The 14076-nt window shown below is 38.4% G+C and overlaps 1 protein-coding gene across 2 annotated transcripts in view; it reads right to left on the bottom strand.

Moving 5' to 3' along the window:
* Positions 1 to 14040, bottom strand: part of PTPN13 (protein tyrosine phosphatase, non-receptor type 13) — a 196356-nt gene extending 182316 nt beyond the window's left edge. Inside the window, exon 1 of one of the 2 annotated variants that reach the window (XM_014452047.2) lies at positions 13865 to 14040. The gene's annotated coding sequence lies outside the window, so the exon portion shown is untranslated. The remainder of the gene's footprint in view (positions 1 to 13864) is intronic. The other variant, XM_023750399.1, reaches the window with a different exon arrangement.
* Between the last annotated feature and the right edge of the window lie 36 nt (positions 14041 to 14076).

Here is a 14076-nt window from a genome sequence, read left to right as displayed (position 1 = left end):
GACAAAGAGAGAATCTTAAAAGCAGCAAGAGAAAAAAGGTCAGTTATCTACAAGGGAGTACCCATACGACTGTCAGCTGATTTCGCAACAGAAACTATGCAGGCCAGAAGGGAGTGGCAAGAAATATTCAAAGTGATGAAGAGCAAGAACCTATAACCAAGATTACTTTTCCCAGCAAAGCTATCATTCAGAATAGAAGGTCAGATAAAGAGCTTCACAGATAAGAAAAAGCTAAAGGAGTTCATCACCACCAAACCAGTATTACATGAAATGCTGAAAGGTATCCTTTAAGAAGAGGAAGAAGAAGAAAAAGGTAAAGATACAAATTATGAACAACAATTACATCTATCAACAAGTGAATCTAAAAATCAAGTGAATAAATAATCTGATGAACAGAATAAACTGGTGAATATAATAGAATCAGGGGCATAGAAAGGGAATGGACTGACTGACTATTCTCAGGGGGAAAGGGGTGTGGGGGGTGCGGGAAGAGACTGGACAAAAATCGTACACCTACGGATGAGGACAGTTGGGGGGGGTAAGGGCAGAGGGTGGGGTGGGAACCAGGTGGAGGGGTGCTATGGGGGGAAAAAAAGAGGAACAACTGTAATAATCTGAACAATAAAGATTTAATTTTTTTTAAAAAAGTTGAAGTATGGGGTTCATTTCAAAACTTTTTATTTCCCAAGTATAATGCTAACATCTAAGAAGAGGACAGAAAACCCTTTTGTAGCCAAAACAATTTGCAGAAAACATTCCAAATTAATTTCAAATTCTAAATCCTAGTGATAACTATCAAAATCCTATATAATAAAGAGCTAATATGCTAATTAGACAGAACAGCAGAATGACTGTCCGGATGACCTTCCGGACGAAGCCAGGGCTGCGAGGGCCGAGACATCAGCCTCTAGTTAGTACTAAATAAGTTTAAAGGCTGACAGTAACATCACACACAGTACTTAAGAGTCAAGATCCTTTGTCACCTTGTTCTAACAAAGTGGTAGAGAGCAGCAAATGACAAATATCTTTGACTCAATCAATAGTTAGCTTACTGAGCAAATTCAGAAAGTGCTGAATAAAATCACTTTCCACTTCTTCCAATAATCCCTGCCTCAGTGAGATTTCCTCCTTACTAAAGGCCCCATATTTCACATGACCATCACAAATTGCAATAATCTCTACACTTTTCATTTGCTGCAGATGTGGATTTAGGGCAGGGGTCTGAGCCTGCCAAGGCATTAGGGGTGAGTTAATTAAATGTTTGACCAAATATAGCAGGCCAGTTTTTAAAAAAATTTTCTTATTGATTTCAGAGAGGAAGGGAGAGTGAGAGATAGGAACATCAATAATGAGAAAGAATCATTGATTGGCTGCCTCCTGCACGCCCCCTACTGGATATTGAGCCCACAACCCAGGTATGTACCTTTGACCAGAATCAAACCTCGGACCCTTCAGTCCGCAGGCTGACGCTCTATCCACTGAGCCAAACCAGCTAGGGCAGCAGGCTAATTTTTAAGTTGATAATTTTGTATGGCCTGCGAATGATATAAATATCCCAATGGCCCTTGGCAGAAAATAAGATTCCACTCCTGATTTAGGCCATTGCTGTTCAAATTATTCAACTTTAAACTGGTAAGGCCTGTAAATCCTTTATCAATCTCCCTTTGCTTTCCCAACAGTGATGATTTCTGACCTTTACCTCGCTCCTAAAACATCCAATTCTTCACCACTACCCAAATCGTATTTAAAAGCAGATAATCACTTTCTAAAGATCACAGCATTAAATGTAAATTCTCTTACAAAACTTTATTTTCATTTCTATTCAGCAGTAGGCCCACATTGATCTTTGTAGACTACCCTTTAATTTTACAGAAAAATGTTGCTTTCCTCATGACTAAAGCTAGCAAATCTACCTAGGGCTCATTCCTTCACATCCAGACAGAGCCTCTTAAAAGCAGATGACTCTCTTTCTCCCTTCTGGCATTTTAAATCTCTTAATCTCACAGAATCTGTTCTTTCACCATCTTTAATCTTAAACACAAAATTTCTCTGGCCCATAAAATGTCATCTATTTTGCAACCAAATTCCATCCTCCATTTTAATGTCCTTCCTTTTCTCCTCCTTGTCAGTGTAGTAAAATGGTTCTTTTGATGGTAAATAACATTCAACTGTTCACACTGTTCTGTCACTTCTACTTTACTTTCTTTTTAATTTTTTAAAATTGATTTTAGAGAGAGAGGAAGGGAGAAAGATTTATGCATTCATTGACTGATTCTTGTATGTGCCCTGATGGAGGATCAAACCTGCAACCTTGGTGTATCAGGACGATGCTCTAAGCAACTGAGCTACCCAGCCAGAACCTTCTACTTTTCTTTAGTCGACTTTCTTTGCTCCCTGTGGCATCTGGCAGTATTGGTCACATACTCCTTGACAGACTCTCCTAATACACTTTTTAAACATACACCTTCCCATTTCTTTTACTCTCCCTGAAAAGTTTTATTGCACTTACTTACTGTAATATATAATGGTTTCCTATATTTCTTATCTTTTTTTGAATCAGATTTTAAAATTTTTTTGTAAAAAGCATTTTTCTTTTATCTTTTAGTGTTTCTCTGAACAATTCTGAACACAGAGTAGTATGTCAAAGACTGTAAGCTATATAATTAGTTTAGACAAAAAAACAAGACATTCAAAACAAAAATAAACTTGTATTACTTGTAAAACATTTCTAATTGTTACTATTTCAACTATAGTCAAACAATCCTATGGATAATTTTTCTACCAATTTCCATATTTTTTCCCAGATTCAAGAGGATATGGCAGATTTACCCATTTTCTCTCCTTTAAAATTTCAATCATTTTAGTCTTAAAGTGGTTTATATGTAGCTACCATGTCTAAAAAGATATTACATATATAACAATCTAATTAAAGCAGTCAATGACCTAATCAAAACAATGCATACTAGAGAAGTCAGTACACATTAGGTGATAAAGAGATAAGCCATACTGTTGTCTCAGTATTATTAATCAAATTTCTTAGGTTACTGTTTCCCCTAATATACACAGCTGAAGAAAGGAGTGAGAGGTAAAAAATTCTTATGAACTGAATCAGTAGACTGTGCATATGTGTAATAATTCAGGAATAAAGCTCAGAAAACTGTATGGTAGGTATTATCATTTCCATTTTAAAGATTACACGCAGAGCCCTAGCCAGTTTGGCTCAGTGGATAGAGTGTTGGCCCGAGGATTGAAGGATCTCGGGTTCGATTCCGGTCAAAGGCACATACCTCGGTTGCAGGCCTCATCCCCGGCCCTGGTTGGGGCTTTTGTGGGAGGCAACCAATCGATGTGTCTCTCTCACATCGATGTTTCTCTCTCTGTGTCTCTCCCTCTCTCTTCCACTCTTTCCAAAAATCAATGGAAAAGTATCCTCAGATGAGGATTAACAAAAATAAAAAAGTTATTAAAAATTTTTTTAAAAAAGGTTAGACACAGAGAGATTAAATGACTCCAATTGCTAAAAGAGCTAAAGGACAAACCAAAAACTACCTAAATTCAAAATCTGTATTCTTTCTACTACACTAAGATTCCTAATTTATGTTTGAATTTAAATAAACAAATCATGATACTACCTAGATTTAGTTTTCACAAATGCAAACATTTAAGAATGAAAATAAATACATTAATTTTCTCTTGTTAAAGGTTAACAATAGCTCAATTTAATGTTTCAATGGTAGGTTGAATACTGATTTTTTAAATTGTATAAATGGGCCATATTATTTCAAGGAATTAAGTATCAAACCATGCAAAAGATAAAGGTACCAAATACTAGTAATCTTAATGGTCATGAATCAGTCTCCACAGAAAGTGAATCCAATCTCTTAAACATCCTCTAGGTCAGGAGTGGGGAACATCCGGCCCGCAGGCCGTACAAGGCCTGCAAAATCATTTGGTCTGGTCCTGCCAAGGCATTAGGGGTGAGTTAATTAAATGTTTGACCAAATATAGCAGGCTAATGTTTAAATTGATGTTATAAATATCCAAATGGCCCTTGACAGAAAAAGATTCCCCACCCCTGCTCTAGGTAAAGCCACTTTAATCGGCATCATTTATGCGCTAGATATCAAGGGGGAAGTCAATAACACCAAACCCCTCATCTGTGCATATTATAACCAAATTCCACTAACCTGGAAACAAATGGAGATCAGATATTAAGAAGTCTGGAGAGAAAATAATTGGATCCCTAATATCTCCTCTCTTTAATTAGTTTTGGGACAGCCAAGTGCCCAGCAAAAAATTACAATTCCCAGCTTCAAATTACTCAACTTCAAACTGATGAGGCCAGGAAGCCTTCGTCACTCTCCCTCTACTTTACCAACAGCAATGATTTCTGACCTTTACCTTGCTCCTAAAACTTCCAATTCTTTACCACTACCCAACCGATACTTAAAAGCAGATAATGTTGCCTCCTCCATCAGCACTTTCTGAAGTGCTTCCCTTAAATGTAGGGGTGGCCAATAAAACAGAAGTCACTGGATAAGGCTCTCGAGAACATCCTTTAGAAGGATCTGACTCAGCCGGAAGGCACACCCTTTTTGCCATTTTCCCAATTTCTTCCATAGTCGTCTGCCTGGAAGGACATTCTGAATAGGATGCTCGGAGCCATTTGGTGACCATGAGGCCATCCTGAGGACGAAAAGACATGCACTAAGGAGGCCAAGAACAACAATAAAAGATATCTTGGTCAGCTCTGGACTTCATATGTTAGAAGGAAAAATATATCTCTACCTTCTTTTAGTCCATTGTTATGCTAGGTCTCTTGTGTTAGCAACCCAATGTAATTTCTAACTGGAAGAAACAGAACAAATCATTGCAGTGGTCTTGGATAGGGCACACACAACGAATATCTCAGGCAGCATTTCCCAAATCAGTGCTCCTATTATGCAACATGTTAAAAGATGTACTATGATTCTGTAGTTAAATTGTCAAATAAAGGAAAAGTGATTTATTTGATATCACCTTGGAGATTCACAAGGTATGTTAAGATATCAAAGATTCTCAAGTGTACACAGTATCCGTTGGGAAATGTGCCACAAATACTTTATATAGAATTTTAGGTTATGATACACAACACTTACTCCCAGAGGCACAGAAACCTAAGATTCACAAACATTAAATAACAGCTCTGTGTTTGTGACACTGTAAACATGTACAGTTAAATATACTAGAATTTTTAAGTTCGGGAGTGTTACCTTTCAAAATAGACACTTTGGGAGGATACATACCCATGTCCTCGGTGATTCTTTCTCATCATTGATGTTTCTATCTCTCTTTCCCTCTCCCTTCCTCTCTGAAATCAATAAACATGTTTTTTTAAAAATCACTTTTTACTTTATAATCATTTTTCATTGATTTCAGAGAGGAAAGGAGAGAGATAGAAACATCATTGATGAGAGAGAATCATTGATTGGCTGCCTCCTGCCCACCACCTACTGGAGATCAAGCCCACAACCCAGCATGTGCCCTGACCGGAATCGAACCGTGACCTCCTGGTTCATAGGTTAACTAACACTCAACCACTGAACCATCCTGGCCAGGCAATGATTTTACATTTTAATTCAAATTATACTCCTTAATACTCACCTTTCTAAAATATGAATAAATACATTATTTAATTGAATTAAACGTACTCTCAAAGAACAGATGTGCCACTAGAAAAGATATTCAAAACAACATATCATATGCTTTAAAAGTAACTCCAAAAGAGGAGATGTACAGTTCTTAAAATGAATAGTTTGAAGAGGACATTATTTTCGATTAAATGTGTGAAAATCAGGCACACACTACATATATCAACAAACCCAAGTAACGAGAAGAAGTATGTAGCCCAAGGAACAAAGTAGGTCCATAACTTTGCAACAAACAATTACATTTAAGTTCATATATTACCTTTACCCAGTGTGTTAAAAAAACAATAATTGATAAATCATATACCAAAAATAATAATAGCTAATATTTATAAGATACTTGGTATGCACTAGGCACTACTGTAAATGTTTTACATGTATTAACTCATTTGGTCCTTACAACAATCTCTGGCTTCGAAGCTTAGTTGGTTAGAGTGTTGTTCCGATGCACCAAGGTTTGGTCTAGGTTGGGGCACATACAAGAATCAACCAATGAATGCATAAGTGGGTGAAACGACAAATCCATGTTTCTCTCTCTCTCTCTCTCTCTCTCTCCCTCTCTCTCTCCCTCTCCCTCTCCCTCTCTCTTCCTCTCTCTCTAAAAATCAACAAAAAATATATTTTTTAAAAAGAAGACTGGTTATTATCCTTATTTTGCAGACAAAGAAACTAAATAAAGTACAGTGAGGTTAAGAAACTTGCACAAGGTCAGAGTTGGTAAATCTGAGTGGGAATCAAAACCCAGGCAGCTTGGATCCCAAGTCTTGTCTCTAAATGCCATGCTATACTATCTCTCTAAATAAAACAGGAGTGGTCAACACCATGCACAGCTGCGTCTAAAAACAATTTGTACAGCCCGGCTGGTGTGGCTCAATGGCTGAACGTCAACCCATAAACCAGGAAGTCACCTTTCCATTCCAGGTCAGGGCATGTACCCGGGTTGCAGGCTTGATCCCCAGTAGGGGGTGTGCAGGAGGCAGCCAATCAATGATTCTCTCATCATTGATGTTTCTATCTTTCTCTCCCTCTCCCTTCCTCTCTGAAATCAATAAAAACATATTTTAAAAAACAATGCATATATATTCAGATAGTTATCCACATGTTTATAAAGTTTTACAAGTTTACATGTTACTTAATTTTCTCTTCACAGTTGTTGTGTCACTATATCCTATCAATACATTGATTTACTTGGCATGAACTCAGCTAATTAAAGCTATATAGCCACAGACTATCCCATTTATCTGCTGTCTTGAAAATCTGTCTTCTCTGTGAATCACCAGTGCCTAGTAAAGTGCCTGTAAGAAAACGGGAATTCATTATATATTTACAGAATACAGAACAATTAAGAAGGGAGCTGGGCATCAGAATGTGCAGAGATCAGACCAGATTCATCACTACTGCACTAAAAAAGTCAACATGTTTCTTCTAACTTAGGCCATTTTTGGCTCACCAAAAATGATTCATTAGTATCCCGTGAGGTGGAGGAAAAATATTATCCATTTTTCAATTAAATCTTAGTATGTCAATACCATCTTAAAATCCCTTTGTAGTTAAGAAATCTTCATGTACTAACAAACACACTGGAGAGATTCAGATAAAAAAAATTTAAAACAGCTCAGTTTGGTCTTCAGTTACACAGTGGGTGTGATATATTATGATCATTAAATATTTTCTCTTATTTAAGAATTGAAGGAAATCCCCATTAAATTTAATGATAGAGAACAATATACTCTAGATTTTTTATTGTAATGGTAAGAATGATAAAACTATAAACATTGGAGGATAAGTGAAGTAACAGTATTGCTGGGTATTACCATCCTATTTTTTATTCATTTCCATACACCTCAAAGCAGTGCCAGAATTTCAAAGTTCAGACGGAACTCAACTAAATGGTATATATATATACTATACAGTTTTATCTAGTTTTGATTTGACAATTGAATATTCCTGGACTAAAGTTTCTATTATATTTATTATTTTTTTAATTATTAGGTTTTGGGTGGGTTTTTTTTGTTTGTTTGTTTTTAACAAAACAGCTATTCCAGCTTTCAAGTGTAGCCACAAGGATACATTTTAGCTTTGGTAAATTTTCACATAGCACATAGAAAATTGAGATGTGCTACATTTGAATCATTGTTTCAAGCTCATTCCTTAAACGAAGCATAAAAGCTATCATCAGAATAAAATTAAAACAGATTGTATAAAGAATGAAATTAATCAACATTATGTTCAAATAATACCATGTAACTACATCTCAGCATAAATCAAGAAAATGAAAGACAAAGAGGAAATGAATCTATTATTCAGAACCTTACATTAAGATAAATTCCTGTACCAAAACACTAATTATTTCTTTCGCTTCAAAAACTGAATTAAATTATATTTTCCAGAAGAGAAATTTGACTACACTAAGACCTAAAACAACTAATCATCCCTTAATAGTTTAAATGTTTATTTTAAAAATTACGTTTTTCTAGAAAAAGTGCTTAACTAATATTTAAGCAGTCCTAAGAAAAATAAAATTTCTTTAAAGAATTCCCTTATTTTTAAAAATTTTCCAGATTATATCTTTCTTCAAAAACCACCAATTTTGAATATTTTCACCACATTCTCAGGTTATACAATCAACAGTAATTTAGATTATTCAACAAAAACATTTCATTTTTGTTCCAGGGATGGACGACATTAAAACCAAGTGGAAAAACATTAATACATGAAAGTGATATTGTATACAAACCATTCCATCAGGCATCATTTAAAAAAAACCCCACAACATTCTAGATGCAAATCTGTCTTATGTGAGTAGGTAAGAAAGCATATGTTTATGTAAAAAGAAATGTAGCATCTACCAATAAGGGAAAAACTAAAGAAAGAATACTTTTAACTTAAAACAACTGGTTTCCATTTCTACTCAGAACACACTAAATCACTAGAGAAAACTTTGATTTTTTTTTTTAAGTGTTAAGGAGGCGTTGCAGGTGAGATAAACTACACCGTACAGTTTCTCCTAAACTGTGTATCAGTAATTAACACCATTAAAACACCATTAAAATTCAAAACATACTTCTGGTTTCCAACCATCTCAAATTGTTTAGAAACCTCATTCGTGTTGAAGGGGATGCTTTCCCATATGGGGAAAAAAATAAAGTCTCTTGTGTATCTGCACATTCATGTTAAAACTAATAAGATGATTTTCTGTTGAAAAATGGATCATATTAGATGAACTAAGAGTCTCCATTTGTTAAGTAAAAAGAACCTTCACCAGATTAAAAACAACAACACCTTGAATCAAATTTCCAACACTTGAGTTGAAATGATGACTTTCTCTATTTCCACACCAGAAACTGATAGCATACACGAGGGCAATTTTAAACTGTTGGTTGGATTCAGAGCATTCTGATATAAATAATAAACACAAAGACACTAAAGTTCCTCCTCTCAGTTAAGTTTTTAAAAAGGAAAACCTTACAACTAGGTACAACACACTGAAGAAAGAGGTAATGTGAACATCGAAAATGTGGTATTTCCCCTTAAAAAACAACCATCAAAAATACATAATTTTAAATTATAAATTTATATGTGAATGATGAGAAATTAAAATACAAATTTTAAAATCTAGAGGTAATACAGAATTTTGTGTAATGATATCCAATATAGTAGCTACTAGTCACAGGTGGCTATTGAGCACTTAAAATACAGCTGGTGTTGCTCAGTGGTTGAGTGTTGACCTATGAACCAGAAGGTCACGATTCGATTCCTAGGCAGGGCATATGCCCGGGTCGCGTGCTCCATCCCCAGTGTGGGGCATGCAGGAGGCAGCCGACCAGTGATTCTTTCTCATCATTGATGTTTGTCTCTCTCTATCCCCCTCCCTTCCTCTCTGAAATCAATAAAAATATATTATAAAACAATTTAAAAAATACGGCTAGTAGGTATAAGGAACTATTATAAATTGTTATCTACTTAATTTAAATTTAGCCACTTGTGGCTGAAACTACTACACTGGACAGTGCAGCTCTAAGAAACTAGAGGGAAATATCTGCATCTTAAATTCTGATTCCAATAGTAAAAAGTCCTATAGATGGGCATATATATAGATGCTTCTGAGACATTAAGTTTATTTCTAAAAAAATACTTGTGATTTATATAGAAGAAATATAATTCAATATAAAAATGTTGCTGCATTTTTGGGAATCAAGTTTTCTAATACTGACCTTCTAGGGAGGACTAGAATATTGGTTCACAAGTTGGCTCCATGTTTAAATATGGATGCATGGGTGTCACTCCCTGCACCCCTCACCCCTCTCCCCCAAGATTCTGATTTAATTGGTCTGGGTTGAATCTTAGGCATAAAGATATTTCAAAGCTACTCAGGTGATTCTAACGTGCAGGCACTTTAATGGAAATAAAATAGGAAACTGTTTAGTAGGCATAGATGTAGTATGCAGCCAAAGACATTTCTTTGCTTGTAGATATACTCACTCATTTCTTACAATGAGTATGAAACTTTAACTTAGGCCATTTAAAGTCCTATGTTAATTTGCTCATTAAAAGCTCCCTTAATTTTCAAATTAAAAGAGAAAGGTTCTCAGAGGAAAATTGGGAAAGCCAGAGCAAGGAACCGTCAACCTTTCCCATCGGCACGAATCCTTTCCTGAGACCCATTATCTTTTGTCCTTTTTCAGGCTCCTACCTTATAAAGTGACATTAACACAAATGAGTCACACTTGGTTATATCAGAGGCCAGACAGAATACCGTCAATGCACTATTCTAATTAATAGCACAAAGGATATGCCAAAATAAGAATATGTTGACAGGAATAACACCTAAATGCACTGACTTGGAGTATGGTAGTGTTTCTTTTCAATTTCAAATGGTATTAATTACAATATAATTATACCACAAAAATGTTTTGTAGTTGATTTAAAAATTACAAACTCGCCCTAGCCAGTTTGGCTTAGTGGATAGAGTATCAGCCTGCGGACTGAAGGGTCCAGGTTCGATTCCAGTGAAGGGCACATACCCAGGTTGTGAGCTCGATCCCCAGTAGGGAGCATGCAGAAGGCAGCTTATCAATGATTCTCTCTCATCATTGTTTCTCTCTCTCTCTCCCTTTCTTTGCCTCTCTAAAATCAATAAAAATATAATAAAAAAATAAAAATTACAAACTGTCAAAAATACATAAGAAGCAGTGGCAGCTTATCCCCAATAGTCTTTGTTGTTACTGTTATTAATCCTCGCCCAAGGATACTTTTTTCCATATATTTAGAGAGAGTTAGAGATAGAGATAGAGAGAAACATGGATGTGAGATGAGAGATATCAATTTGTTGCCTCCTGAACTCACCTTAATGGGGGCTGGGGATTGGACCTGCAATGCAGGTACATGCCCCTGACTGGGAATTGAACCTGTAAGCAGTGTGCAGGTCGACACTCTAACCACTGAGCACACCAGCCAGGGGGCCAATAGTCCTTTTCTCCAGTATGTTTGGAGCTGGGCAATAAGATGAGCTGGAAAAATAAATACACAACCGATATAGGAGAAGCTACAATGCTCTTCCACTAATCCTCAATCTATTAAAAGTGAAATAAAGCAAGGATTTGACTTTTTTTTTTTAAATATATTTTTATTGATTTCAGAGAGGAAGGGAGAGGGAGAGATAGAAACATCAATAATGAGAGAGAATCATTGATCAACTGCCTCCTGCACACCCCTTACTGTGGATCAAGGCCCCAACCTGGGCATGTGCCCTTGACTGGAATAGAACCCTGGGACCCTTCAGTCGGCAGGCCGACACTCTATCCACTGAGCCAAACCAGCTAAGGTTGACCTGTTTTTTTAATAATAAAGAAAGAACACATAAATTCCATTCATTTAAATATTGACACCTATCTTCTACCCAAAAACTGATTAACAATTCTCAAATTCACTTCCTGAATTTATGAGGCATATCTACAGAAAAAGATAATGTGAGGTATTTACAATTTTTGACTCCTCTCATAGATAGTATCGAAATCGACCCTTGCCCTGGCCGGTCTGGCACAGTGGATAGAGTGTTGGCCCTCGGACTGAATAGTCCCAGGCTTGATTCCGGTCAAGGGCACGTACTTCCTACTTCCGTTGCAGGTTCCTCGGCCCTGGCCAAGCCGTGTGCAGGAGGCAACCAATCCATGTGTCTCTCTCACATGGATGTTGCTCTCTGTCTCACACTCTCTAAAAATCAATGGAGCCGTAACTGGTTTGGCTCGGTGGCTAGAGTGTGGGCACACGGACTGAAGGGTCCCGGGTTCGATTCCGATCAAGGGCATGTACCTTGGTTGCAGGCTGCATCCCCAGTAGGGGGCGAGCAGAAGGAAGCTGATCGATGTTTCTCTCTCATAGATGTTTCTAACTCTCTATCCCTCTCCCATCCTCTCTGTAAAAAATCATTAAAAAATAATAAAATAAAATAACAAAAATCAATGGAAAAATATCCTTGGATGAGGATTAACCAACAAATAATAATAATAATAAAATAAAAAGCCCAAACAAAAAAGACATCTATCCTTTAAATTGACACTGGTTTCAATGGTTTGTGTCTATTGTGTATACACATGAAAAGCTATTTATAAGTATTTTTGGAGGGTGGTAGTCACCCTCCAAAAAATAAGTAGGCTTTACATTAAAGTAAAAATTTTGGTGGGACAAATGTAAATGCGAAAGACAATCCTACATAATGGTAAAGGAAGTCATAATTCTCCAACTGTAAAAGTGAAGGACACTATAAATTAGCCTCTTTTTCTTAATAACTAACCCTAGTTACCTTTCTATTTTTAATTCCCCGCTTCCATCCTGCCCTATCCCCCACACGTATTCCCACAAAGCCTCTACAACGAAGTTAGAACACAATGTTATGAAAAAGTATAATAAATCTACGATTGGATGACAAAGCATTCAATTTGCTCTTGTAGGAATTTACTGAGTCAATACATGCATGCATTTAATTCTAAAATGCTAATGACATTAAAACGAGAAATAATTTGTATCATCGCCCCACCACAAGCGACCAAGGAGCATGAAGCAAGTTTTCACTTGGACCCTGAGAACCTAGTCAGAAAGAATTTGGGAAAATACCAACGCTTGTGTCATTATACAACGACTTTTATCCTCCTCTCCCCCCATCCCTTAGTAAGCTCTGTAGCTATAAATTTTAAAATCTTGCTAATTAGTTACCAGCGCCCCGTCAACCAGCAGCTCAGGTGTCCCACATTTTGTTAAGGTCCCCGCCTTGAAAACAAACCCGATTGCCCCATTTTCTGAGAGGTAAACTCAGCGCCCGGCTGCTCCCTATGAAGTCACCGCGTTTGTTGTTTCAAAGATGCAATTAAACGAAAATGACACAAGGCTGTCTTCGAGATTAGCTGGACGTGTGTGGGGGTGTCCACCGCATCTGTGCGAGGCCCATGAAACCTGCACTGCTCGCTGTAAGCCTATTTTAGTGCTAATATTTCCCCCCATCTCCCCTCCTCCAACATATTCACAACATTAGGAAATGAAACTTCCTAAGAACTTGCTCGACTTTACCAAACCTCAGCTTTCCAGCTTTCCGTCCTACAGAATCATGTAATCAGCGGAGGGGGGAGGGGGGTGGCTCGCGCACGAAGAAGAAAAGCAATAAAAGCGCCTGCACCAGGCAGTGTCTCTCCCTCGGCCCCCACGGCCCCCGTCCCCCCACCCCCCTCCACCCCCCACCCCCTCTGCCCCGGCCCTTACATATACACATTCTTCGGGGCGGCCTCTCACCACACCATGTCCACAGTCATTTGCAAAAATTAGAAACAGACTCGGGAGCCCTCGCCTTAGCGCGCCCAGAGCAGAGCTGCACTAGCCCGATGGGACCCGGTCACTCCCGATCGCCCCACGGGGTTTCATGCCCGAGAACCCGGCTCTCCGCCGCGGAAGACGGGGGTCTCCCTAATTCGACGTGCAAGTTCATCTCACCCCTCCCCGATCCCGACTCGGGCATCCGGAAACACCCCACCGCGAAAGCCAAAGAAAAAAGTTTCTTCCCCCGGGGCAGCGGGGGAGTGGGTGTCAGGGGCTGCAGCAAAAGCCAAGAGAAGAGGAGGGCGAGCGGCGCCCTTGGCTGCGCACGTCTGCGCCTCCAGCCCGGAGCCCAGGGCCGCCCCCGTCCTCACCGGCTCCTCGGGAGACCCGGTCCTGCTACTGGAGCGCGCGGCGGGGACGCGGCGTCGGGGCGGGCCGCCGGCAGCCGCCGCCGGCGCGGAGGAGCCACCAACTTTTTTCTTCCCAAAAGCGGGTGCGGGCCCGGGCCCGACGGAACTTGGAGACGGAACCCGGGGGAAGGGGAAAAAAAAAAAAGAAGCAATGGCCTTCCTCCCGGCTTTCA

This window comes from Myotis lucifugus, unplaced genomic scaffold (genome assembly GCF_000147115.1).
Source record: "Myotis lucifugus unplaced genomic scaffold, Myoluc2.0 scaffold_12, whole genome shotgun sequence".
NCBI lineage: Eukaryota > Metazoa > Chordata > Mammalia > Chiroptera > Vespertilionidae > Myotis > Myotis lucifugus.
Note: the sequence above shows the minus strand (reverse complement) of the source record. Positions and strands in the feature narration are given on the sequence as shown.